The sequence below is a fragment of the Sparus aurata genome, chromosome 7 (genome assembly GCF_900880675.1).
Source record: "Sparus aurata chromosome 7, fSpaAur1.1, whole genome shotgun sequence".
NCBI lineage: Eukaryota > Metazoa > Chordata > Actinopteri > Spariformes > Sparidae > Sparus > Sparus aurata.
In genome coordinates, this window is record NC_044193.1 from 30,436,289 (window position 1) to 30,463,226 (window position 26,938).

The following is a 26,938-nucleotide window of genomic DNA, read 5'->3' on the forward strand; positions in this document are numbered from 1 at the left end:
CCCTTTGCTCTATCAACACAAAACTTGGTGGGTACGTTCACACCTGTACTGGGAATCTGCCTACCAAAGCATGTTGAGCTCAACCTATAGGGGGCGCTATAAATGCTACACGTGCGTATCTCAAAGACCATTGGACGTAATTTCACCAAATTTGGTATGCATGCTCTAGGGGCGAGTATTAAGTAATATCTTGAGTGCAATGTTGATAGGTGAAAGTGGGCGTGGGCTATTCGTCATTAACCATCATTGTTTGCGTTTTATTCATTTATGGCGAGCTGGAAGGACCCAGAGACTTGAAATTCTTGTACACGTCCTCCTGATAGTGCTCTACAAAAAAGCCTCATGCACCATGAAAGCCGCTATTACAGATTTTTTGCTAATTTGCATAATGTTAAAAACAGTCAAATGAATAGAACTTTTGAAAGATTGACTCTATCAACACCAAATTTGGTATACACCTTCGGGGGATGAAAAGACACATTTCTACTATAAACGAGCCAGATTGCTCAAAAAACATGGCCGCCACGGACCAATGTCTTTTCGCAATGGGCGGGGCTTAGAGATGATTAGCCATAACTCCCACACCCTTTGTCCTATCATCACAAACTTGGTGGGTAGGTTCCAAACAGGCCTGGGAATCCGCCTAACAAAGCATGTTGAGCTCAACCTATAGGGGGCGCTATAAATGCCATTAGCATGTAGCTGAAAATCCACTTTGGAGAAATGTGGGGCTTATCATGATTATGTGTTGCACAGATCTTTGAGGAACATGGCGGCCGATGTCATCGACTGCAGGGGATGAGGGTCAGGGTGGCTGGTTTGGGGTGAACGAGGTTAGAACCCGCGGATTGCCGCTTGCGACTATATTTTTTATTTGTTGTCTGCCGCTTGAGCTCAAATTCCCGTGAGCTGGAATGGGCCAGAGACTTGAAACTTGGCCCAATGATTGGAAATTATGTGCATCAACTTTTATCAGAACATGAGATTTTTTGCTAATTAGCATAATGTGAAAAACAGTAAAATGAATAGAACTTTTGAAAGATTGACTCTATCAACACCAAATTTAGTATACGGCTTCGGGGGACGGGCAGACACATTTCTACTATAAATGAGCCAGATTGGTGAAAAAACATGGCCGCCACGGACAAATGTATTTTTGCAATGGGCGGGGTTTATGAATGATTGGCCATAACTCCCACACCCTTAGCCCTGTCATCACAAAACTTGGTGGGTAGGCTCATGACTGGACTGGTAATCTGCCTACAAAAGCATGTTGAGCTCAACCTATAGGGGGCGCTATAAATGCCATTAGCATGTAGCTGAAAAAACAATTTTGAGAAATCTGGGGCTTATCATGGGTATGTTTTGCACAGATCTTTGAGGAAGACGGTGGCCGATGTCATCGACTGCGGGGGATGAGGGTCAGGGTGGCCGGTTTGGGGTGAAAAAGGTTAGAACCCGCGGATTGCCGCTTGCGGCTATATTTATTATTATTTGTTGTCTGCCGCTTGAGCTCAAATTCCCGTGAGCTGGAATGTGCCAGAAACTTGAAACTTGGCCCAATGACTGGAAATGATGTGCATCAACTTTTATTAAAATATGAGCCCAGTCAGCCAGATGGTGGCGCTGTAACTAAGGCTTGAAAATGCGATTTTGGGAAGGCCACGCCCCTCACACCGTAAGTCTGATTGACTTGAAATTTGACAACCAAGTCCAGCTCAATGTGCTCTACAAAAAGCCTCTTGGACCATAAAGCTCCGCCCACTTAGATGTTTGACTAATTAGCATAGTGTGAAAAACAGTAAAATGAATAGAACTTTTGAAAGATTGACTCTATCAACACCAAATTTGGTATACGGCTTCGGGGGATGAAAAGACACATATGTACTATAAATGAGAAAAAACAAAACATGGCCGCCACGGACAAATGTATTTTTGCAATGGGCGGGGCTTAGAAATGATTGGCCAAGGAGATGGGGTTTTTTCTCTTTTATTTTGAATGATAAACAAAGTTTGTTCCATAAAGCCAAAACCTTGGCTATTCCTGTAATATTCAAAAGTTCTTTCTAATATGTTAGATAAGTGTAATGCATGTACTTATCATATAAGGTCTACATTTTATTCATTGATGCATTATTTTGAAATACATTCATTTAATAAAGTATTTACTTGTTCAGCATAATTCAGTGAGTACATTGTTTCCCCTGTGTGGGTTAAAAAGGCCAGGGGAGAGATAGGTTGCTGGGCAGTGTCCCTTACAAAGCTGAGACCAAACTTACGCCCTTGGATACTACTGTACTGTTCGGGCTTCAGAGGAGGGACGGAGCGCAGTGAAGGAAGGGTGCGCTGCATTTACAACACAAGACTAAGTGAGGGCATGTCCCAGACTAGAGTGACATTTGGCCCCTGGGAAAAGGGTTTATCAAGGTTTAGATGTGTCCTGAATATCCCACATTTTAATATTCAATAGAAAAAAATACATATATATTGAAATTGGATTTATATAGTTTCAAACAAAGATATCATCAATCACAAAGTTATTCTAAGACATTCTTGAATTTTATATACTTAAACATTAGTTCTGACACGTACCTCCTTTCGCCATGGGCAGTCCTCTCCTCCAAAATCAAATGTAATTTCTTCACCTTCTTTTATGCCTTTTAGAGCAATAAGACACAGGTGTGTACTTCCAGCAATGTCAATTCGCTTCATCCTGTAGTTGGGATGTCTGTGGTCATCATTTACCATGCAGCCCAAAGAACCATCTTCTTTGGAGGCATCAATGCTTTAAAACCACAAAAAAAATATAAAATAAAAAATAAAAAAAAAATAGAGAGAAGGGGAAAAAGTATTACATAAATACAAAGTCTCCACCAGGAACTCTACAGAGATTTTTTTTCACTACAACATAATTTACTAACATGCAAGATCACAGTTTTACATGACAGATATTGATTGAGTAAGACTATAAGTTAATGTCACAATGGATTCCAGAAGGTTGACCCAAATGCAGGGGATGACAGGCATAAAATTCAATGACTTCAGTTTTAACACAGAAATAATAAACACAGCAGGTCAATAGTAAGAGAACTAAATGAAAACAACAGGCAGAGAATCAAAGTAATCCACAATCAGTGGACAAAAACAGGACTTAAATACCAAACCAGAACGTAGGAAAGGTGGAGACAGACAAGTGAGGGGAATGACTGAATCAAGGTGACTAGGAGGGAATGTTCGTTGAATAGTCCCCCCTTAAGTCCTTTCCTAATCACCTTTCCCTAACCCTGATGAAAAATGGCATGCGGTCAAAGAAAGGAGAATTCAAAAGGATTTACGAAAAAACAACTGCTGTGCTGAAAGGATCCAACTGAACTCACCCTCAGCTATGTAATGAAGTAATGACTGTGGACGTCACTGACGTGCGTCGGCTGTGGTATTTTGAAGTTATTCGGGTTGATACAGACTGAATGTGTAACAAGCTGCTCAATCGTCTTTGGGAACACACAGTGGTGCGCTGATTTAAATGTAAGAATTGTGGTATGGAATTATCTTCTTTCCTTTCGTAGAGGATGGTCCAGTGGTTCCTATGCCTATTGAGGCACCCTTCCTTAGAATTTAGAGAATCCAAACAACTCTTGTCATGGCAACAACGTAACTACTTCCGGGTCACTTCCACTCATTTCAGTCAGTTAGGAACCTTCCTAAGCAGAAATGACTATACGACTGCAGCCCTTGATTCCAGCGGGCATGTCTCTGTTACGTGGCATGTATGATGCTCTTTTACTCTGTCCTCCACGCAGCTTTTTATTCCGCTGGGAGCATTTAAGGTAAGAAAGACACAAAGAACAGGACAGGGCCAACAAGACTAACACAAGGCAGATGTGGAGGGAAAAGCAGACTTAAGGAGGAACACAAGCAGGAGACATAATATGGGCAGGCGAAACAATGACAAGACAAGAGAGAGAGGAAAAACACTGGAAGTGTAAAGCAAAACATGACAGCACGAGAACCTACAAAATAAAACAGTAAATAAAACACAAAACCAGAACCAAGACAGAACCCAAAATTCAAGAAACTACAACAGATTTCACAAACCATGACAGTTAGATTTAACAATGGATACAAAATATGTTCCTTACCTATCTCTTTGGCAAGTGTAATGACTTCGGTATAAAGTCGTATAGTGAAGGTGCAATTTAAAATCTTACCACCATGTTTTGCCTCTCCACTTGAACGTGAACAAAAATCCAGAATATGCGAGGTGATAAACTCGTCTTGTGCTTTGGGCTTCAGGTCCACCCCTCAGGATGTTTTTTGCTACCTCCACCCCCAACTCGGGGCCGTTTGGCCTCATGGGCCAAAAAAAAACCCTTTTTGGGAAAAGCGTCCAGCGAAATGATGTAATTGCATATATTAGGGTACTGCAACTGCATAAATGGTCAGATAAGTCTGACATTTTGCATGGTGTATCCTGACACATAGGGGAAACTATTAGAATAATATTCTGGAGCATACTGCCTTTCTATTTTCAAATATCACCCTCAGTTTATCCCAAAAGGCAAAAAAATGTGTGTCCGCCTGACAAATTGTCATCAAAGGTGATAATTTTCAAGCATTTTATTATACATATCACTGCCTTACATGGATGTAAAAAACTTCCAACATTTGTAGGCTTCAATTTAAGTCCACGATGACCTTTCTGTCTAGAAGATTACACCTGCTATGGCCAAAGTTCTCCAGTGTACCTCAAACCAGAAAAACAGAACTTTCAGCATTACCCTTCCAAATGGGATTAAGCATGTTTTCTTGCATATAAACAATATCTTAAACAAGAGTTGACACTTGAGTTATGTACTGCTATACTTTCAGAAGTTAATTTCATGAAAAGTGAATAATGTTACACCCCCAGGTGGACCAGGGTATCAAGGTTCAACATAAAACAACAGATTAAGCAAAGGAGGGTTCAGTCACACAAAACCTGGTACCCAAATAAGAGATTTATTGGAGTACAAAGTCCAAACAATGAATAACAATGACTCACGTGTGCGGTCTGTTATCAAGAAGCCAACCATCAATAGAGACAACATTACTAACTATACAGGGTGGTCATGGAAAACCTGGAAAAGTCATGGAATATTAAAATCAAAATTTCCAGGCCTGGAAAAGTCATGGAATTAGTACAATTCTTTAAAGTTTTTGAAAAGTCATGGAATTTTGTTGTGTTAAATGAAATCAATTGTATCAATTGGATAACCTTCCACATAATGTAACATAACGACAGGAACAGTAGGATTTGCCGTTAGCAGTTTGTAAACAGAGACCTCGGTTGCCAGGCAGCAGAACACAGCCCAGTGTATCACCTGCAGCATCACATCCTGACAAATGACTAACTACCTGCAAGAAAATTTGTGATGATGTATCCGTATCTGGGGGGCGGCTGTAGCTTAGTGGGTAGAGCTGCTGGACTAGTGATCGGAAGGTCACTGGTTCGGATCCCGGCTCCCCTGGGGTGGAACTGAGCTACATGCCGAAGTATCCTTGAGCAAGATACTGAACCCCCAAATTGCTCCTGATGCGCAGTTGGCACCTGTGTGGCAGCCACTGCCATCAGTAAGGGTCCTGCAATGAGCTGGCGACTCGTTCAGGGTGTGCCCTGGCCTTCGCCCACAGTCACTGGATTTGGCCCCAGTAACCTCCCCTGATAAAAGGGGAGATAAAAACATCTCCGCAACCCTCACGGAAAAAGCGGAAAAGAAAACGGAACGGAACAGTATCCGTATCTGTATGTTGAACACGTGTATCGATAAAGTATTGGCTTTTAACTTGCAAAGGTTTTATTGCACTTGCAGTAAAGAGCGTAGTTGGAGGAGGTCATGGCTGACAGCCCCAACACAGAGCAGCACAGAGAGGCTGCAGATGATAATTAAAATTACACCAAAACATTAAAAAAAAGTACACATAAGATTACAAGTGATAGAGGGGGATTTTTTTGGTCTAGTGTCTTTTAGTCTTTAGTATAGTGCCGGGCAAGTGTGCATTTCATATTTCATGGCTCTCGAAAGACAGATACAAACTTTAGTTAAAAGCGAACAAGAGAATGACCAACGTACGAGATGTAAGCTTTACAAAAAGATCTTTGATGTTAACAATATGGGGGAGGCAGCCCTCACAAGTCATGCTAAGGGAACAAAACACATCCAACATGAGAAGACCGCAAGCAGTGTTAGGGTGACTTAAACTTGACTTAACTACAATTTGCTGTAACTTGCTGGTAGTTAAACTACATTCATATTTTGTGCTGCCTCAAGTATTTCAACTACTTTTTGGGAAATTTTTTGTAGTTTAACTACTCAATTTACAAACTACAATTTTGGCAATTTTTTTGTAAAAAAAAAATGACCCATATAATATACATTTTCTTTTATTTTTCTTAGAAAAACGGCATGAAATATGTCATGACATGCTAAGCCAACACTGCCTCTGATTGTCTTGCACTGGCAGCACTCAAATGTGCCAAGGAAGACAGTGCTCATATGAACAACCCTCCCGCTACCGCTGATGCGCCCCCAAACGTGCCAGCCCAACCATGGCCATATTTGAGCATGTACATGTTGGATATAGATCCATCTACAGCGGGACCTACGTGTTCACGTGTTTGTGCCTCTGAAGTTTGTGTGATGTTGACCAAAAATGTCAGCTTTTGTTCTTTAATAAGTAAAACTTGAGTTGAGAGGCATATTTCTCTTTTTGTAGGCTACCATATTTTGTTTCATATACACCATATGTTGATTTATTTAACCCTCTTCTTATTAGTGGGCTGTGCTCGCCAGCCCACTATGGACACCTCTATAGCAGAGCTATAGGTGTCCATAGTGGGCTGCGCCTTTTCTTATTATTATTCCCCCTCCTCACGTTTTTCTATCGCTAACTCGTCCCACACCGTTGAGCGCACACAGACAAAAAATATATCAAAACGTGCGGTTCGTTCTGACTCGGTATGCTATTATTCAGTTTTCCAAAATAGAAATTTTTAGTGACGTAAGTCGCGAAAAACTGCGACAAATTTCCCATAAGGAATGAATGGGACAAGGTCAAAAAAGTCGAAAATCTGCGACGTTTTTCAAACATCTCCTGCTCCGGCATACATTCAGCTAGAAATACCATTCCAGTTTTAAAATGTAGGCACAAGTCCTGAGTATTTTTGTTGTATTTGAACTTTTTTCCTATGATGTGTAGTTTTTGAACTGTGATCCTTGAATGACGGTGAGTGATTTTGGAAAAATTCAGGGTTTTCAATGATTGTGTATGGCGGAATGTTCGTGCAGCAGAGTGGAGAGGGCCAACTGACAGAGTGAGAGAGACTCAAAAATTTGCTCAGTAATTTTCTCTTTCCGTGATGATCCTGGACACAAATTAGGCTCAAAAACAGTGATACTTTCCAGAGTTGTAGCCACACTTGTGTTCTTTCTCCCAATGTGTCCACTTTATCGGTAGGATTTACGGTTTTTGAATTATCGACCGCTAACCGACAAGAGTAGCTCTGAAATGCTCCATTTACTCCAATGTAAATCGGGAGAAGGATTTCCAAAACTGCACTCTTTTTTAACTCGCTGCCATTTCCACATTTCTGAAGCTAGGACCACAAAACTTAATGAGTGTGTTCTTTAAGGCCTTTCTGGCTCGATCGTGAAAAAAAATTGTCGATATCATGTATGATTTTGACCAAATAGCACTAGTTTGACGTCCTAGATGTGAGGCAGAAAATGCTCTCAAATCAGCTCCCTCGCAGTCCGTTGCTACGGCCCTTGCCAACGGTCACCTAGCAACCAAAAACAGCTGGGCCAAGAGAGAGAGTGACAGACAGACAGACACTAGACACACATCAGACAGACAGACAGACAGACAGACACACAGGAGACACACATCAGACAGACAGAAAGACAGACAGGAGACACACATCAGACAGACAGACGGACAGACAGACAGAGCGACATGTAGACACACACACAGAGCTGCTTAAGCGTGCTCTCACATGCACCCAGACGCACACACACAGTATATTTCCCACGATTTAAACGACATTAAACGATCATTTTTTCACTCATTCAATGTGCGGCTTGATCGGACTCTGTATGCTATAATTCAGTTGTCTAGAATATTAATCTTTCGCGTCGTAAGACGCGAACAGCTGCGAGACACTTCCCATAAAGAATGAATGGGATGAGGTCAAAAAACTCGCAAGTCTGCAATGTTTTTCAAACATCTCCTGCTCTGGCATACATTCAGCTAGAAACACCATTCCAGCTTTAAAATGTAGGCACAGGTCTTGAGTATTTTTGTTGTATTTGAACTTTTTTCCTATGATGTGTAGTTTTTGAACTGTGATCCTTGAACGATGGTGAGTGATTTTGGAGAAATTCTGGGTTTTCAATGATTGTGTATGGGGGAATGTTCGTGCAGCAGAGTGGAGAGGGCCAACTGACTCCGTCACAGTCCGTTGCTACGGCCCCTGCCAACTGTCACCTAGCAACCGAAATCAGCTGGGCAAAGAGAGAGAGTGACAGACAGACAGACAGGAGACATACATCAGACAGACAGACAGGAGACACACATCGGACAGACAGACAGACAGACAGACAGACAGGAGACACACATGAGACAGACAGACAGACAGAGAGATATGTACACACACACACACACACACACACACACACACACACAGCAATGCTTAAGCGTGCACTCACATGCCCACAAACGCACACACAGTATATTTCCCAACATTTAAACTACATTTAATGATTATTTTTTTGCTCATTCAATGTGCGGCTCGATCGGACTCAGGGTTGCTATTATTCAGCTTTACGAAATGTTGATTTTTCACGACATAAGTCGCGAAAACTGCGATAAAGTTTCCCATAAGGAATGAATGGGGGGAGGCCAAAAAAGTCGCAAATCTGCAACGTTTTTCAAACATCTCCTGCTCTGGCATACGTTCACGTAGAAACACCATTTCAGCTTTAAAATGTAGGCACAAGTACTGAGTATTTAAATTGTATTTGAACTTTTTTCCTATGATGTGTAGTTTTTGAACTGTGATCCTTGAATGACGGTGAGTGATTTTGGAGAAATTCTGGGTTTTCAATGATTGTGTATGGCGGAATGTTCGTGCAGCAGAGTGGAGAGGGCCAACTGACAGAGTGAGAGAACTTCAAAAATTTGCTCAGACATTTTCTCTTTCCGTGATGATCCTGGCCACAAATTAGGCTCAAAAACAGTGATATTTTCCAGAGTTTTAGCCACACGTGTCTTCTTTCTCCCAATGTGTCTACTTTATCGGTAGGATTTATGGTTTTGGATTGATCTGCCTCTAACCGACAAGAGTAGCTCTCAACTGCTCCATTCACTCCAATGTAAATCGGGAAGAGGATTTGCAAAACTGCGGCCTTTTTTAACTCGCTCCTATTACCACATTTCTGAAACTAGGACCACAAAACTTAATGTGTGTGTTCCTTAAGGCCTTTCCCGCTTGATGGTGAGGAAACTTTGCTGATGCCATGTTTGCTTTTTCTTCACGGGGCAAAGCGCACAGCCCACTCTCGCGATTTCCGGGCGGGGAATTGTCTAGTTCTTATTAGTGGGCTGTGCTCGCCAGCCCACTATGGACACCTCTATAGCAGAGCTATAGAGGTGTCCATAGTGGGCTGTGCGGAGCACAGCCCACTATTGTTATTGCTCGCGCCTCTTTTTATTGTGAATGCTGAAAGCATTCACACTATTGTTCTTCTGGAATTTATTAAAGTTATTATTAGTGTGAATGCTGCAAGCATTCACACTATTGTTCTTCTGGGGTTTATTATTATTCCTGCTTCCGTACGTTTTTCAGCACTCTTCTCCTCCTTCAAACCTTGAGCTATTCAAACCATTCAAATATCAAAATGTTCAGCTTTTTAAGGACATGATGGCGTCTATTTTTCTCGTTTCAATCTTTTATACTTTTGGAGATATTAAGCTTTTAATGCAAAATTTTGCCCATTCATTCTTATGGGGATTTTTTCAAATTTCATTCTGCTATAAATTCAGCATACGTTCAGCTATTCAAACCATTCAAATATTCAAATGTTCAGCTTTTTCAGCTCTTTCAACCTTCTTCTTTTCAACTTTTCAACTTTTCAACTTTTTCAGCTATTCAGCTTTTACCAAAAAAAATTTAACATTGCAGCAGATGGGAAAAGCTTCAAATCCTCTTCAAAACTCATCGACTTTCAACCTCTTCTTGTTCGTCATACGTTGAGCAAGAGACACCATTCAAACTTTAAATGAATCACAAAACCTTGAACTATTGACCTTGTATTCAGTTTTTAAAAATCTTGTACGGTTTTGAAATGGTCGCAGTTTTAGTTTTAAGGATTTTAAGCCCGTCTTCTGAGTTTATAATGGGTGTGTATTGCGTGAGCTAGAGTGCGTGACATCATCAACTGCCGCACCCCAGAGTGAGGAGCAGCTCCGAAAACGGGATTTTTTTTTTGCTTCAGCTTGATTTGGATCCCACATCTTGTACTTGACATAGACAATATAGGCATATAAATGTAGGAAATCTTGTTGGGTTTCAGCTGATGGTCTCATTTCAGTTGTAGGACTTACGGTATTGGATTTAGAAGCCCGAGAGCGACAAGCACTCCTGAATGTTCCCCATAAGCCGCAATGTTAATTTTGAGCCGAAATTTCTGGAGGATCGCAGACGGTACATGTTTTGTCTCTCGCTCCTGTGCCCTCATTATGCATTTTACAGAAATATAAATGACATGAGTGCGTTCAGCAATGTCTCCTGTTACTCACCATATAGCATGTTTTGGCGATACCTATGATAGTTTTCTCAAGAATCGCAGGAGTTTGGGAGGCATTCTCCCATTCATTCCTTATGGGGACATTTTCGTCTGTGTTTCTGCTCCTGCTGCAGCATGTCTGCAGCCATTTTAACCTCTTTCTGCCTTTAACTTCTCACCTGTCAGCCTTTTTTCACCTTTTTAACCTCTTTCTGCCCTCTTACTCTACAACCTTTTGGCCTTTTCAGTCTTTTTTTCACCTTTTAAGCTCATTCCGCCCTCTTACTCTACAGCTGTTCATATGTTTTCACCTTTTACCCTCTTCCAGGCCTCTTACTCTACTGCTTGTCATCCTTTATTCACCTTTTTAACCTCTTCCAGCCCTCTTATTCTACAGATTTTCATATTCTTTTCACCTTTTTAACCTCTCCCAGCCCTCTTATTCTACAGATTTTCATATTCTTTTCACCTTCTTAACCTCTTCCAACCCTCTTACTCTACATCTTTTTACCTTTCATCCTTTTCTCACCTATTTGAGCTCTTTCACCCTTAAACTTTTTTACCTTTTCATCCTTTTCTCACCTTTTGACCTCTTCCAGCCCTCTTAATCTACAGATTTTCATATTCTTTTTACCTTTTTAACCTCTTCCAGGCCTCTTACTCTACAGCTTTTCATATGTTATGACCATTTTATCCTCTTCCAGCACTCTTACTCTACAACTGTTCATCTTTTTTCACCTTTTAAACCTCTTTCTGCCCTCTTACTCTGCAACTATTTGGCCTTTTCAGTCTTTTTTCACCTTTTTAAGCTCTTTCCGCCAGGAGCCCTGCAGCTTTACAGGGGCACAGCCCCCCATCCCCTCACACACACACACACACACACACACACACACACAAACACATCCTCATCATATTAGTGCCAAACAGACAAATGCACTATGAATCTGAATAGTCTTGCGTCTGACCAATGTCCTCCTCAACAGATATATCTGTTTCTATGGAATCTGTTCCCTCAGTGTGATGAAGTGATGGTCCCTCATGTCTTTTCCCTCTCTCTCGTCTGTCTCTCTCCTCCACTTCTTCTCTGACTTGACTGTCCACCTGCATCTTCTCCTGCTTTCACCTGTCACAGGAGCTGTCAACTACTCCATTCTGTGATCATAAACTGTCTGTGATGAAAAATAGACTCAATGTGAAATTTAATCTGGAATTTTACAGGGGGGCACAGCACATGTTTACCGGGGCATGTGTCCCGGTAAAAAGTGTCTGGCTACGCCCCTGCTTTCCGCCCTCTTACTCTACAGCTTTTTAGCCTTTTCAGAAATTCATTTTTCTATATCTTCAGCTCCTTCAAACATTCAACTTCATGTTCAGCAATTAAAATGTCCAACTTTTTCCACTCTTTTAGCCCCCTTAAGCTTTTCTGCCCTTAAGCTTTTGAAAATATTCATCTTTCTGCCTTTCCAATTCCTTTAAACATTCCGCTTCCATGTTCAGCAATGAAAATGTTAAACTTTATGAACTCTTTTAGCCCTCCTAAGCTTTTCTGCCTTTTCAGCTTTTTAAAATATTCATCTTTCTTTTGAGATACAGACACCATTCCAACTTTGTAATATATAAATATTTTGGTGATAACTGTTACAGTTTTTTCAAAAATCACAGGGGTTTGGGAGGCATTTTCCCATTCATTCTAATGGGGACATTTTAGTCTTTGGCTCTGCTCCTGTTCCACCATGTGTGCAGCCATTTTAAGCTTTTTCTGCCTTTAACTTTTCTCCTTTTCAACCTTTTTTCACCTCTTCAAGCTCTTTCATCCCTCTTTGTCTACAGCTTTTTAGCCTTTTCAGCCTTTATTCACCTTTTTAAGCTCTTTCAGCCCTCTTTCTCTACAGCTTTTTAGCCTTTTTAGATATTCAACTTCTGCCTTTTCAACTCCTTTGAAAATTCAACTTCATATTCAGCTAGAAAAACTGTTCAGCTACCAAAATGTTGAACTTTGTTAGCCCATTAAACCTCTTGCCTTTCTGCCTTACCAGCTATTGGAAAATTCTGCTTTTTCTGCAAATTCCCGACCATTCAACCTTATAGTTTTATGCATTTTCGGCAGTACGTTCAGCAGATTTCGCTTCAGTCTTCAGCATTCACACTGTATTTTCTTAGGAAATGCAAATGTTTCTAGTTAGTGGGCTGTGCTCGCCAGCCCACTATGGACACCTCTATAGCAGAGCTATAGGTGTCCATAGTGGGCTGTGCGGAGCACACAAAACTGCTGCCTTTTTTAACTCGCTCCTATTACCACATTTCTGAAACTAGGACCACAAAACTTAATGTGTGTGCTCCTTAAGGCCTTTCCCGCTTGATGGTGAGGAAACTTTGCTGATGCCATGTTTGCTTTTTCTTCACGGGGCAAAGCGCACAGCCCACTCTCGCGATTTCCCGGCGGGGAATTGTCTAGTTAGTGGGCTGTGCTCGTCGCGAAAAACTGCGACAAATTTCGCATAAGGAATGAATGGGACGAGGTCAAAAAACTCGCAAATCTGCGATGTTTTTCAAACATCTCCTGCTCGGGCATACGTTCACGTGGAAACACCATTCCAGCTTTTAAATGTAGGCACTAGTCCTGAGTATTTTTGTTGTATTTGAACTTTTTTCCTACGACGTGTAGTTTTTGAACTGTGACCCTTGAATGGCGGTGAGTGATTTTGGAGAAATTCAGGGTTTTCAATGAGTGTGTATGGCGGAATGTTCGTGCAGCACAGTGGAGAGGACCAACTGACAGAGTGAGCGATATTCAAAAATTCGCTCAGAGATTTTCTCTTTCCGTGACGATCCTGGCCACAAATTAGGCTCAAAAACAGTGATACTTTCCAGAGTTGTAGCCACACTTGTCTTCTTTCTCCCAATGTGTCCACTTTATCGGTAGGATTTACGGTTTTTGAATTATCGACCGCTAACCAACAAGAGTAGCTCTGAAATGCTCCATTTACTCCAATGTAAATCGGAAGAAGGATTTCCAAAACTGCACTCTTTTTTAACTCGCTGCCATTTCCACATTTCTGAAGCTAGGACCACAAAACTTAATGAGTGTGTTCTTTAAGGCCTTTCTGGCTCGATCGTGAAAAAAAAATTGTCAATATCATGTATGATTTTGACCAAATAGCACTAGTTTGACGTCCTAGATGTGAGGCAGAAATTGCTCTCAAATCAGCTCCCTCACAGGCCGTTGCTACGGCCCTTGCCAACGGTCACCTAGCAACCAAAAACAGCTGGGCCAAGAGAGAGAGTGACAGACAGACAGACACTAGACACACATCAGACAGACAGACAGACAGACAGACACACAGGAGACGCACATCAGACAGACAGACAGACACACAGGAGACACACATCAGACAGACAGACAGACAGACACACAGGAGACGCACATCAGACAGACAGACAGACCGAAATCAGCTGGGCAAAGAGAGAGAGTGACAGACATACAGACAGGAGACATACATCAGACAGACAGACAGACAGACAGACAGACAGGAGACACACATCGGACAGACAGACAGACAGACAGGAGAAACACATGAGACAGACAGACAGACAGAGAGACATGTACACATACACACACACACACACACACACACACACAGCCATGCTTAAGCTTGCACTCACATGCATGCAAACGCACACACACAGTATATTTCCCAACATTTAAACTACATTAATGATTATTTTTTCGCTCATTCAATGTGCAGCTCATTCGGACTCGGGTTGCTAATATTCAGCTTTACGAAATATCAATTTTTCGTGACGTAAGTCGCGAAAACTGCGATAAAGTTTCCCATAAGGAATGAATGGGACGAGGTCAAAAAACTCGCAAATCTGCGACGTTTTTCAAACATCTCCTGCTCTGGCATACGTTCACGTGGAAACACCATTCCAGCTTTAAAATGTAGGCACAAGTCCTGAGTATTTTTGTTGTATTTGAACTTTTTTCCTACGATGTGTAGTTTTTGAACTGTGACCCTTGAATGGCGGTGAGTGATTTTGGAGAAATTCAGGGTTTTCAATGAGTGTGTATGGCGGAATGTTCGTGCAGCACAGTGGAGAGGACCAACTGACAGAGTGAGCGAGATTCAAAAATTCGCTCAGAGATTTTCTCTTTCCGTGACGATCCTGGCCACAAATTAGGCTCAAAAACAGTGATACTTTCCAGAGTTGTAGCCACACTTGTCTTCTTTCTCCCAATGTGTCCACTTTATCGGTAGGATTTACGGTTTTTGAATTATCGACCGCTAACCGACAAGAGTAGCTCTGAAATGCTCCATTTACTCCAATGTAAATCGGGAGAAGGATTTCCAAAACTGCACTCTTTTTTAACTCGCTGCCATTTCCACATTTCTGAAGCTAGGACCACAAAACTTAATGAGTGTGTTCTTTAAGGCCTTTCTGGCTCGATCGTGAAAAAAAATTGTCGATATCATGTGTGATTTTGACCAAATAGCACTAGTTTGACGTCCGAGATGTGAGGCAGAAATTGCTCTCAAATCAGCTCCCTCACAGGCCGTTGCTACGGCCCTTGCCAACGGTCACCTAGCAACCAAAAACAGCTGGGCCAAGAGAGAGAGTGACAGACAGACAGACACTAGACACACATCAGACAGACAGACAGACAGACAGACACACAGGAGACACACATCAGACAGACAGACAGACAGACAGACACACAGGAGACGCACATCAGACAGACAGACAGACAGACAGGAGACACACATCAGACAGACAGACGGACAGACAGACAGAGCGACATGTAGACACACACACACAGAGCTGCTTAAGCGTGCTCTCACATGCACACAGACGCACACACACAGTATATTTCCCAGCATTTAAACTACATTAAACGATCATTTTTTCACTCATTCAATGTGCGGCTTGATCGGACTCTGTATGCTATAATTCAGTTTTCTAGAATATTAATCTTTCGCGTCGTAAGACGCGAACAGCTGCGAGACACTTCCCATAAGGAATGAATGGGATGAGGTCAAAAAACTCGCAAATCTGCGATGTTTTTCAAACATCTCCTGCTCTGGCATACATTCAGCTAGAAACACCATTCCAGCTTTAAAATGTAGGCACAGGTCTTGAGTATTTTTGTTGTATTTGAACTTTTTTCCTATGATGTGTAGTTTTTGAACTGTGATCCTTGAACGATGGTGAGTGATTTTGGAGAAATTCTGGGTTTTCAATGATTGTGTATGGGGGGAATGTTCGTGCAGCAGTTTGGAGAGGGCCAACTGACTCCCTCACAGTCCGTTGCTACGGACCCTGCCAACTGTCACCTAGCAACCGAAATCAGCTGGGCAAAGAGAGAGAGTGACAGACATACAGACAGGAGACATACATCAGACAGACAGACAGACAGACAGGAGACACACATCGGACAGACAGACAGACAGGAGACACACATGAGACAGACAGACAGAGAGACATGTAGACACACACATACACACAGCCATGCTTAAGCGTGCACTCACATACTCCCACACAAACGCACACACACAGTATATTTCCCAACATTTAAACTACATTTAACGATTATTTTTTCACTCATTCAATGTGCGGCTTGATCGGACTCTGTTTGCTATTATTCAGTTTTCCAGAATATTAATGTTTCACGTTGTAAGACGCGAACAGCTGCGAGACACTTCCCATAAGGAATGAATGGGATGAGGTCAAAAAACTGGCAACTCTGCGATGTTTTTCAAACATCTCCTGCTCTGGCATACATTCACCTAGAAAAACTATTCAAACTTTAAAATGTAGGCACAAGTCCTGTGTATTTGAGCTGCATTTGAACTTTTTTCCTAAGATGTATAATTTTTGAACGGTGAGAGACTTTAAAAAACTCTCAGGAATGTTCTCTTTCAGTGATGCTCCCAGCCACAAACTTTACTCAAAAACAGTGATAATTTCCAGAGTAGTAGCCACACTTGTCTTTCTGCCAATGTGTCGACTTTATCGGTAGGATTTATGGTTTTGGATTTATCTGCCTCTAACCGACAAGAGTACCTCTCACCTGGTCCATTCAGCTCTCAACTGCTCCATTCACTCCAATGTAAATCGGAAAGAGGATTTGCAAAACTGCGGCCTTTTTTAACTCGCTCCTATTACCACATTTCTGAAACTAGGACCACAAAACTTCATGTGTCTGTTCCTTAAGGCCTTTCCCGCTTGATGGTGAGGAAACTTTGCTGATGCCATGTTTGCTTTTTAGTCACGGGGCAAAGCGCACAGCCCACTCTCGCGATTTCCCGGCGGGGAATTGTCTAGTTCATATTACACTAGTTACTAGTATAACACCTCAGAAGTCACCTCACCCTAATCAGTCACTTCTATTGTTTTTTCCAAATTTAAATACATTTCTTCATTTAGAGTATTATTTCAGTTTAAGAAGGATAGACAGATTAAATGTTTAACACAGTTATCATGTATACCATTATTAAACAACAAATGAAAAAAAAAACACAACTAACAATTGAATCAGGATTTATATGCTATTTGAAAATATCAGCAGAACTTACTGCGTTTCTGCTGAGGTGGTTCGGTGATGGGTAGGATGGCAGGACTGGTAGTGGGCTGGATGGTAGGACTGGTGGTGGGCTGGATGGTGTCCTGGATGGGAGGAGGACTGGTGGTGGGCTGGATGGTAAACTGGTAGTGGGCTGGATGGCAGGACTGGTAGTGGGCTGGATGGCAGGACTGGTGGTGGGCTGGATGGGAGGACTGGTGGTGGGCTGGATGGCAGGACTGGTGGTGAGCTGGATGGCAGGACTGGTGGTGGGCTGGATGGGAGGACTGGTGGTGGGCTGGATGGTAGGACTGGTGGTGGGCTGGATGGCAGGACTGGTGGTGGGCTGGATGGGAGGACTGGTGGTGGGCTGGATGGTAGGACTGGTGGTGGGCTGGATGGCAGGACTGGTGGTGGGCTGGATGGCAGGACTGGTGGTGAGCTGGATGGCAGGACTGGTGGTGAGCTGGATGGCAGGACTGGTGGTGGGCTGGATGGTAGGAGGACTGGTGGGAGGCTGGATGGTAGTACTGGTGGTCTGCTGGATGGTGGACTGGATGGGACGAGGACTGGTGGTGGGCTGCTGGTTAGTACAACCTCAATAGTACAAAAAGAGGAATTATTAACCTCCTGTAATAAGAACAAATGTTTCCCTTCTAGCAGTGAGTGTGCTCCATAAGGAAATGTATATGTCTTTTGTATTCTTCTGTCTATAAATGCTGCCCTATGGACTCTATGCTCTCTTTAGAACTGAGGCGAGGCTGATTTTGTACTCTGGTGCAAATTGTAGGATCTCTTTAACTCATGTGAAGTGGAGATATGTGTATAGTTTTTTGAAGTGGAATTGAGCAATGCCTCTTGCTGTTGACTCTTTTGCTATGTATAGCAGACTATCAATGGCTCACTGACTAGTAAAAGAAACTAGGTCTCTGTCGACTATTTATATATATACATATATATATATATATATATATATATATATATATATATATATATATATATATATATATATATATATATATATATATATATAAAACAGGTGAATAGCTATTTTTGGCCCACTGTGGTTTGCCCTGTGACAGCGAAACCAAGAAAATTCCCAACTGTAATTGCTGTGTCTGTGCCACATTTCTTTTTATGTTGACTGTGGAGTAAGATTTTACATAATCGCACACACTTACCATTAATTAACACTTCATAGAGAGCCTTCATTCTGTCAAGGCATTTTTGAGAATGGTCTGACAGCTGCCATTTTGGCTGGAGGACTTGTGCAGACCAGGTTTTCTGCTTCTTCATTTTCTTTCCAATAAAGACTATGGCCTTGTACCCCAGTGTGTTTAACTTTTCGACCTGAAAATAAACATATATATTATATAAAATATACAGAAATATAAGCAATTATAAATATCTGGAACATTGTGGGCTGTAATTATGTAAATAATAACCACAGAAGTTAAACACATACCAAAACAGATGCCTCATCAATAACATGAGAGGTGGTTTGGTTTTTTTTTTGGTTTTTCAACCACGTCTCCTTTCTGGCCTCAAATTTCTGCAGTTTTTTTGCCAGTCTTTGCTTTCTTGGCTGCACTGACTGGCAATATTTGCAGCACTTAGTGGCCACACCAATAGCTGCTTTGCAGCTCACGCAGGTTGTTGTTGTTGACCCTCGTGGCATCTTATAACTAGAATACAAAAAATCAACATTTAATAACTAAAGTGACAAAGGAACTGTCTTATTTAAGTGTTACATTACAAATGATTGTAATTTGGCCTAGTTCAGCATTATCTGTCCTGTCAGACATCAACACTTTATGTGTGTTTCATATTTTTAAGCGCAATACAGCACAACAAAATGACTATACATTTCTGCCCTTGAGCCGCCAGTTTGCTTTTTTGACCTGTCTCAGCTGTTGCAATGCATTATGGGATTTGTAGTATGAGTGAGTGGTGGGAGTGAGATTTACCGCGGGCCATTAATAATAGACGTATGAAATTATCCGGCCACGGAAAAAATGACTTTTAGTCCATATCGCCCAGCCCTACTACAGATTCTATGCAACAATAACCCATACTCCATATCTCATATAGCTCCAACTTGATTTCTGTTTTCATCTAGGTATTGTATTGTATTTTTTGTGTGTGTATGGTTTTATCACTTGTCTTACTGTAACTCCTATCTCATTTTGATTCTGCTGCAGTGACGTGAATTTGGAATCAATACAGTTTTCAACTTATCTTAACATTCTGACCTAGGTTAGCACATTGCCCCAACTGCAGCTAACGCTAAATGCGGTAGCTAATATAATGCGGTAGCTAACATCCCTATGAATTCATGGTAATAAATGATTAACGAATGATGGCTTAGACAGCGCTAACTAACTTTATTATTTAGGTTCCGTTAGCATATGTTGATAATATCAGTAGGTGTGTTCATTACCTACCTTTGAGGATGCACAGTATGAATGGTGGTGGCGGAGAGAGCGGACGAACACCTCCCTCACTCATGTGTCAATCGGCTGACCTCTGGGCCTCTTCGATAGGGCAACCCACGTGTCAATCAGCGACCTCTCGCAGCTACGTTGCCCACACGTAAAAACGTGATGCCACTTTTGTGACACTGTTACTGGGGCGCGCTCCACTCCACTGTAAACTGTCTGCCGCGGGCTTCATTCCATTTCAAAGGTCGACTGTCTGCCGCAGGGGTCACCAACCTTTGTGAAAATGAGTGCTGCTTCATGGGTACTGACAGTAGCGTAACATCATGGTGATAGGCCCCGGTGAAAATATTTTTTTTGTGCCCCTAAACACAAGCGCGCACGAGCGCGCGCGCACACACACACGCACACACACACACGCTTGGACACACGCACAGCCACTGGAGAGAACTGCTAATGCAGGGGTGAACTTGCCATCGGGGGTACCGGGATTTTTCCCGGTGGGCCGATCAATAATGGGCCGATGGACGGACGTTTTTTATTTATTTATTATTTATTTTTTTATTTTTTTCTGCTGCGCCTAGACGTTTCTCTGTCGACCCCAAGAGAGTGAGAGACTGGCGAAAAAGTCAAACGGAGCTTCAGCGTCACGGGGAAGGAGAAAGAAATGTCCGCCACCGTGAGTGACAGCAGAGATGAGGAGTTAGCAGTGAGTGCTGGTTGGATGAACAATTTCCTCCGCCGCAACAACTTCACTTGCAGAAAGATGCCAGAGAATTCCCCGAGAAGCTGGCGAAGTTTGTGACATTTTCATCCCGGATTTTTGAGAGGAAGGAATTAAACGCCTGTCCCAAATAAACGCCCCGGATATTATTTGGTATTTTACGGTATGATAACTCTCCCGGCTGGGGAGAGAGACATGCATCACAGTGCTCAGCTGCAGACACATCAGAGAGGTGACGAGACACGACTCATCATGACTGACAGGCATCAAGGCCACTCAGCGTTACCTTATCGACCCGCCCCCAGATATTTCATTCACAAAAACAGCCTGTGGCAATTCTGGACAGCTGTTTTTTTTTTTTTGTTTTGTTTCTTTGTTTTGTTTTTTCCTTAATGGGCCCTAGACACTAGACACACACGCACGCACATGCACACGCACAAGGACTTTGGTTTTGTCCTCTCTCCAGTCCCTCCTGTCAGTACAGCGGGAGGCGGCGTTTCTTCGAGCTGAACCTCCTCATCAACGCATTCTTTCACTCGGACTTAAACTTGTGAGTGGGGTACTTTTAAAAAGCAAGCTGGTTTCAAAGCAGCCAGTGCGCCAATGAGCTACTGCGCTCTCCAAAACGCGCATCCGTGCACAGCATCGTAACCCTGTAAAAGAATCTCTTTAACTCAGTCTTTTCGTCTATGTCACTTTGTAGCTGACCAAATGTTTCTTCAACTGCAAATCCGCGAAGGTTCATGTTCATGCGGGTCACCAATGCCAAGGCTCTAGAGTGGCAGCATGTGGCGGACAATGTCAATGCTGTTGCCTCAGAAGGTCGGAGTGTGGCCGAAGGGGAAAAAAAAGAAGAAAAAAAAAAGTGGTCAGATATAAAGTACACGCAAAAAAGCGCCTGGTGTCACACAGGCAGAGCGTCTGTGCCAGGGGCGGGTGATCGGGCCAACCGGAGCTCACCCCGCTGGATGAACAACTGCGGGGATCATCAGGGAATCCCTCCTGAGTGGACTGGTGACGTAGGTGGAGGGGGTCACCGATGCCGATGTTGTATCTGTATGTCTGAAGTTCTGCTCCCTCCGTATCCTTCCGTTTGCCACATCTTTCAACAGTGCCAAAGCAGCCATTGTGCGCCATAATGCATAGTGAATACATGCCTTTATATGCCCATCTATGAGGTAATATCTGCAACACATGTGAGAATAATCTGATTGACTAACATTACAAGATAAGTCTATATAAAGTGTTTATGCGTTATGCATTGAAAACGGAGATTAAACGAAATGGTCTATAGGATATTAATATATTAAACTGCATTCATATCAGTATAAACATAATTTATTGGCCCGATCACCCGCCCGTCACACAGACACTCTGCCTGTGTGACGCCAGGCGCTTTTTTGCTTCCACTGGCCTATGTCTGATCACTTTTTTTTTTTCAGTTATTTTTTGCCAGTTTTAGAAAGGGAAGTCTACATTACCCATGATCCTCAGCCACCGTCGCTATGGAGACAAAGCAAGTCCGCAATGCGTTACCGGACTGTATAAAATAGTGCGTTATCTGTTACAAAAGCACTTCCTGATATCAGTCTGGACCCAGGCAAACGAAACCGTCATTTATTTCAAACTGATCAAGATTTTTTCGTGAAGTCGCCCCCTTCATACACGCACACGCGCGCGCGCATGTCGAAGGCTCCACGCCCAGGGGTGTCTGTACACGAGACGACAGCCGACAGCGGTCACTCGGCCGTAGGCAAGGATCCCGCCGATCTCCCGCCCCTGCCCGCGTCAGACTACTGTTTTGGCTTAAATATCTGAAATAAAACAAACAAACAAACTTTTTAAAAACATGTATCATCTAGATGCAGTCTAATTAGTAGTTCGGCTGTACTAGACATTTCATATTTTAAGTAGATATATGATTTTACAACCCTATCTACAATTCTACTTTAGAAACCGGAAGTACTACAACTGTGGTGCTGATTTGTATCAATCTAAATGGCGTGGCTCTAGGGAATTGTAGTTTTTTATAATTATAGGAGTTTTTCCTAGAATTGGAAGTTGTAAATACTGAATTGATAGTATACTGAGCAGTTTAAGGGGATAGTAAACACATATGTGTAATCAGATTTTAAATATCTAATTATTAAATGGGTGATAATTAATTTGAACCATATTTGACAGCGCCCCCAGTTGGTGACTATACTCACATGATAGCTGAGATAAAGAGTTCTCTAGAACAGTTACACTTATGTCTGTAGCCCCTTTTTTGGCTGAATTAGGCCTTCAAACTAGCACCAAGGTCAAGGTTCAAAGGCCAGCATTTCAAAGCAGGAGCCATGTAGAATCCTCATACTGACATATGTTACTCTCCAGGTCGAGACCTTTCCAATGATGTATTTGGTTTAGCTCTACAGCAAAGTTTTATTTTTTTTGTTTCCTGGACACACACTATCCAAGGCCTAGTTTCAGAGAGCACTTTGAAGGCACAGTATATTCAATCAAGCTGTTTGTTTCTTTTTTCTTTTTTTGTGTGGAAATACTGACCAGCTGAAGTCACTTTAAGAGCTTACAATACTGATGACAATCTAGGCCATTAATACAGGCTCGGGGGAAGGCCTGGATTAGGTTAGTGTTAGGGTTACAACTGAAATGACCAATCTATTTTCATTCCCAGTTAATCAAATAGAAAATTTACTTAAATATTAAACAAACCCCACACCCTGGTCACAACTAAACAGTAAAACATGGATTTTATAATACTGCCTTTTAGTAAAATTGAGATAATCGCTGCCACATGGCAACACCATGCGTTAAAGATCCCCTCCACAAATGTTGTGATGTATAAAAATACTCTGCTTGGAATAATGTGTCTCATAAAATGTCACCCATATACATTGAAAAATCAAGAATCTATAAATATGAAAGGCATATGAAAATATGAAACCCTAAGGCGCGGCTGCACGGGAGAGAGAGGTGGAGAGCGCTCAGGAGAGCAGAGCCAGGTGAGTGACTGACAGAGCTGGCATCCAGTATCTAATCACTCTCTTCCTTTAGCGTGTTAGACCTCAGATGGAGCATGCACAGGGAGGATTGGAGCGGGGTTAAGGGGAGGGCCGGGTGAATGCGTGGTGTGGACCAGAGGCAGTGGACGGCTCTCCGGCGGGCTGCCGGAGTCGGGCGACCGGGAGCCGAAAGCTGGACCTGTGGCGGCTCACCCTTGTGGTGCCAGGTGATCCTCTGCGAGAGCGACCGCGGCTGCGAGGTCCGGCGGTCGGTGGTACCTCTCCCACTCCGAAGTCCCCTTCGGGTGACCCTCCACGAATTGCTCGAGCACGATTTGCTCGAGCATCCTCTCCTCCGACGCCTTCTCCCCCGGCTGCAGCCGCCGGGTCGCAGCATCCTTCAGCTGCTGCGCAAACGTGAAGGACCGGCCAGCGGAGCCAAACTTGATTGTCCGCAACCGACGACGGTGATCATCGAGGGAGAAGGATCCGGTCCAGTACGGCTTTCTTAACTGCCTGAAGGCTCCCCCGAGCGGAGACCGGCAGGCCGAGGGCTGCTGTCTGGGCCTCCCCCGACAGTAACGGGAGAAGCCGCACGGCCCACTCCGCCGCCGGCCAGTTTATGAAGTGCGATGCCCTATAGCGAGTCTGTTTACCTCCGCCTGCTCTCGGTTCATCGCGGCGATCTCCCCGAGCTTCGCACCCAGTGCCATAACCGGCTGAGGATGCTGCGGCCCCGTCATCCGTCATGAGTTGGCCGCAAATGTAGCCCCTTTCCAGGCTACCATGGGTTCTCGCGGAAAAATCACACACGCATTACTGGGATCTACGCCTCTTTTATTTCAGCCCATTTACCACAATCTTGCAGGCCTAGGGACCGAACCCGGCTCGTGCGTCTTAATGGTATGCAGGCGCGTCGTTAGACCTGGGCATTCGGGGCTATAGCCCCGGATGTTTTGGGAATAGCCCCGGATCTCTGTGCTTTGAAAAAAAAAATAAATCTGATATAATTGTCTAATGGTGAAAGGTTTTTACGTGGCTGCATATCGAACGGCCAGCAGCCTCAAATGCGACATTGTCACCAGAGTCTGAATAATTTGTTGCAAATTCAACATCAGTGTTATTCTTTCCCCCTCTATGCGTCACTGATATTACCAGAGCCGTCTATTAGCCTACAGTTTACCACTGCAGCGTTTATAACAGGGATGGAAATTAAACCCGCCACCAGCCAAATGCGGGTGAGTTTGTGTGCTGGCGGGTGAACTGAATCAGTTTACCACTGTGGCGGGTTCATTCCAGTCAGATCTGATCCAATTAATCTTAATGATCGATATCTTGGTTAGGGTATAACGATGCGCTTTCCACAACCCTAGAGTTAGATCCGGACAAATAATGTTTCTGATTGGACCAAAGTGCCAGTTGGACTTCAGAGGAGCCGGAATTCAACATACGGCCGTAAGCGGTCATTTGGACTGCTGGATTTAAATCCTATTCTCTCATGTAAATACACAACTGAGTGATGAATGCATTCATTGTGTCATGATATTAAAAAAAAAAAAAAAAACCATAACGAAATAACACCAAAGTGTACATTTTAATAAGTTTAATTATAGCCTACAATTATCAACATTCATGTCATCGCACATAGTAAACCGTAATTATTGCATATTTACACACGATTTTAATAGAGAAAACTCAGAAGAAAATTAACAATTAAAAGTAACTTATTTGATTATGAAACATTTTATTTTAACACTTAATAATATATAATAAAATAATGATAATCGAAAAAGCTGAAAACGAGCTGATGTAAAACAAAAAAAGAGCCGTTGCGATCACTGGTCACAGATTACCTCCGATCTCCTCACAGATACCACACACGTGTCCGACGTTTGGTTCCGTTTGCAGCTCTTTTGGACCAGCACTGCCTCCGTCTCCGTGTCTGCTGTTGCTGCGTATGCTTCGCTGCTGCCCACCTTGTGCCGCCTGCCGCGGCCTCTTTCCCCTCCATGTATTCTGCCCTCAGCTCCTCTGCCAGCTGCTGCAGGACTTTCCTCCTTTCCTTGAATAAGATGCGGGCATTGATCTCAGTCAGGTCGAGGATGTTATAGAAGACCGCCACTGGCCATCTTCGCTGACACAGACACCGAGGCAGTGCCGGTTCAAAAGAACTGCAAACGGAGCCAAACGACGGACACTTGAAATGCCACAAGCCCGTGTGGAACTGTGAGGAGAGCGGAGGTAATCTGCAGACTGTGACCAGTGATCACAACGACTCTTTGTTTGTCTTTGTTTTAGATCAGCTCGTTTTCAGCTTTTTCCATTATTATTATTATTATATTATATATTATTAGTTAAAATAAAATGTTTCATAATCAAAGAAGTTACTTTTAATAGTTAGGCTAATTTTCTTGTTCTGAGCTTTCTCTATTAAAATCGTGTGTAAATATAGGCCTACAATAATTACGGTTTACTATGTGCGATGAATATTGATAAATATAGGCCTACATTTAAAAAAACGAAAGAACTAAGTTTAATTATAATTAAACTTATTAAAATGTACACTTCGGTGTTAATTCGTTATTTAGTTTTTAAAAAAAATATCATGACACAATGAATGCATTCATCACTCAGTTGGGTATTTACCTGACAGATTATAGAGTTTAAATCTAGCGGTCCAAATGACCGCTTACGGCAGTTCTAGTAGTGTTGTATTCCGGCTCGTCTGAAGTCCAACTGACACTTTGGTCACGGGGGATCCGTTGTGCGACAGCGGAGAGTCAGCAGCTGGATTTTGCACCCACGGTCAGTAGTATTAGTAGGTGTATTGGTAAACAAACAAACAACAACCACCCCGACTATTATTCATTGTATTAATAAATTTGTGGGAAGTTATTACAATAAAGATTTTCACGTCCCCACGAAGAAATTCCTGCAAATGTAACAGTTATTACATGTGTGGGAAATCGTTTGTTACGTTTGTAGTAGGCAGCGGCTCTTGTGGAAAATGTATTAGGCTACATTTGTGGTGTAAATGCTGCAGATTTGAAGTACATTTTTGGGTTTATTGACGATGTTAAATGACGATGTTTGTCTCTTAATACCCTACAAAGCCTCCTGTAGGCCTGATGCAGATAGACAATGAAGCCAAGAAATTATAATAGGGAATGTTCTACCTGCTCTAAAAGCTTATGCACACAGCGCAGTTCTTGGCTATAATATCTTAAATGTAAACATTACTCAGTAGGCCTAGTGAGGGAAAATTAGCTTTATTAGTGATTAAAATATGACGATGAGGACCCCTTCCTTTCCCTCTCAAACTATGTTGAAATTGCATCTTTAAACAGCTAGATTTTCCAAATTTTCGAAATTTCCCCGGACCCCGT

The 26,938-nt window shown here is 42.6% G+C and overlaps 1 protein-coding gene and 1 long non-coding RNA gene across 2 annotated transcripts in view; one reads left to right on the forward strand and one right to left on the reverse strand.

Annotated features, from left to right (window-relative positions):
- The window catches only part of LOC115584345 (uncharacterized), a 64,711-nt gene that overhangs the window by 17,715 nt on the left and 20,058 nt on the right, over nucleotides 1-26,938 (forward strand). The window lies entirely within an intron of this gene.
- Nucleotides 17,922-20,075, reverse strand: LOC115584347 (uncharacterized). Its single transcript, XR_003984524.1, has 4 exons — nucleotides 19,830-20,075; nucleotides 18,851-19,070; nucleotides 18,567-18,735; nucleotides 17,922-17,982 (listed from the first exon to the last, which is right to left on the reverse strand). It is a non-coding gene; the product is annotated as an uncharacterized LOC115584347 (long non-coding RNA).